Source organism: Engraulis encrasicolus, chromosome 14 (genome assembly GCF_034702125.1).
Source record: "Engraulis encrasicolus isolate BLACKSEA-1 chromosome 14, IST_EnEncr_1.0, whole genome shotgun sequence".
Classification (NCBI taxonomy): domain Eukaryota; kingdom Metazoa; phylum Chordata; class Actinopteri; order Clupeiformes; family Engraulidae; genus Engraulis; species Engraulis encrasicolus.
Window position 1 is genome coordinate 53,184,330 of NC_085870.1, and position 2,500 is coordinate 53,186,829.

The window sequence follows — 2,500 nt, forward strand, 5'->3', positions numbered from 1 at the left end:
GTGTGTGTGTGTGTGTGTGTGTGTGTGTGTGTGTGTGTGTGTGTGTGTGTGTGTGTGTGTGTGTGTGTGTGTGTGTGAGTCTGTGTGAGTCTGTGTGTGAGTCTGTGTGTGTGTGTGTGTGTGTGTGTGTGTGTGTGTGTGTGTGTGTGTGTGTGTGTGTGTGTGTGTCTGTGTGTCTGTGTGTCTGTATGTCTGTATGTCTGTGTCTGTGACTGTGTGTGTGTGTGTGTACATACGCACACTTTATTCACTCAGTGCTGATGTTCTTCCTTTAGATACAGCTAGCACCATGCTGGTGGTATTGTCTTTTTGTTCATATCAATCAAGATAAGGAGATGTTTTCATTGCCATTGCAGTCACAAATGCGTCATGTGCCCTACGTTACATGAATGGGTTTCATAACGTTGTGTACACTAAATTTGTGCCTGCTTTGAAAGACTTACATGTGTCATTGCAGAATTGATTCCAACAGACAAATCCTCATGCACACATATCATGCACATGCACAAGGGCTGTGCAATATATTTAATTTATATCGTGATCAATACTGCTGTCAAACAATATCTAATTTATAATATCGATTTGAAACAATATTTTTGTCATTTGTCTATACTGCTAAAAGGTAGGTTACGCCGAGTGCAATACATCCCCTTCCACGTGAGCCATTGTGAGCACAGAGCAGACTTGCTGCCCAACACTCATGCAGAACACCACTGTGTGTTTCTCTATGGCCCTCCCCTCACACTGCTGATGGGAGGGAAGGATGACATTCTTTTGCACATTTTCTTTGTCTTTAAAAGAAATATTGTGTAAAAAAAATCGTGACGTCCATATTGATTGAAATAATCGTGATATTAATTTTTCTCATAATCAAGTAGCCCTAACATGCACACATGAACACATGCACACACGCTCACAGCCGCACATGCACACACCCACACTTGCAAACATGCACACACACCCACACACAGGTAGGCACACACATATTTGGCAAGATATTGTCAGGATACTTTATGTTTCCACTAGGGATGCAAATGATTAATCGATTAATCGACTTTAATCGACCAATGCATTTATCGATTAAAAAACATTAATCGCAATTAATCGACAATTCAACTGACAAGAGACCCAGGTGAAATGGGCATGTGAAGAGTGTGTGTGAAGAGGGGTATGAATAGTGGGAATATTTAAATCACCTTTGGATTAAAGAATTGAAATAGAATTCATTTAAATGTGGTATTTTATCTCAATTTTTAATACATTTTTTTAGATTTGGTAGTTTTTGTCCCGAGAAACATTGAGATTTTGGGGGAAAATGCAGCTTATCAATTAATCGTAAGTCGATCGATAAGGCTATCAACTAATGATTAATGAATTAATCGATAATTTTCATCCCTAGTTTCCACTTTCCAATGAAAGTGCCAGTCATGTCATTCACCTAAGCAGTTACTGTAAGTCCCCTTGTGGTGAGAACTCCTGTGCCTGAAGGTGGTTCTTCAGAAGAAGATCAACTAGTTCTAGAGGAGAATGTTTGGCTCAATTTGTGTTTTCATCAGTCATGTGAACAGCTGACATACCCATTAGTCAACATTGATTCTAAGGAACCCTCATGTGCACGCATCACTCTCGCTGACACACGCATGCACGCACGCACGCGCGCGCACAAATACTGAGCATAAACACACAAGCCAGCCACATATCACAACCGCTGACACACGCATGCACGCACACACGCATGCACACGCACACACATACATACACACGCATGCACATGCACACATGCACACATGCAAAGGACCCGCATGCAAGCACACACACACACACACACACACACACACACACACACACACACACACACACACACACACACACACACACACACACACACACACACACACACACACACACACACACACACACACACACACACACACACACACACACACACACACACACACACAAAATAGATTCTTACAAACCCTCATGAGAACATATCACACCCACTGACACCCACACACAGTCAGTCAGTCACTCACTCTCTCTCTCTCTCTCTCTCTCTCTCTCTCTCTCTCTCTCTCTCTCTCTCTCACACACACACACACACACACACACACACACACACACACACACACACACACACACACACACACACACACACACACACACACACACACACACACACACACACACACACACACACACACACACACACACACACTGTCAGATAATCCTCATAAATGCATGAAGGTTTTACATTGACTTGGTCCGAGGCCGGCCTGGCCCGTCAGACTTCGGTTGCCGTACTCTATTGTAGACACGTGCGTTCGGTGTAATATCGTCAAGACTGCACAGTTCCAAACGACGGCACCCTTTCAAGAGCGTCTCATTGAGCTTGTCCGAAATCAAACATTTATACTATCATACTTCCCCGATGCACTTTGATGAAGGAGCGTCCAATTGTAGGAGCAGTAGAAATATTATCTCCTCCTCATCCAGGGAG

General features: G+C 43.2%; 1 protein-coding gene across 2 annotated transcripts in view; it reads left to right on the top strand.

The window, feature by feature from the left end:
- The window catches only part of grip2b (glutamate receptor interacting protein 2b), a 179,588-nt gene that overhangs the window by 153,821 nt on the left and 23,267 nt on the right, over positions 1 to 2,500 (top strand). The window lies entirely within an intron of this gene.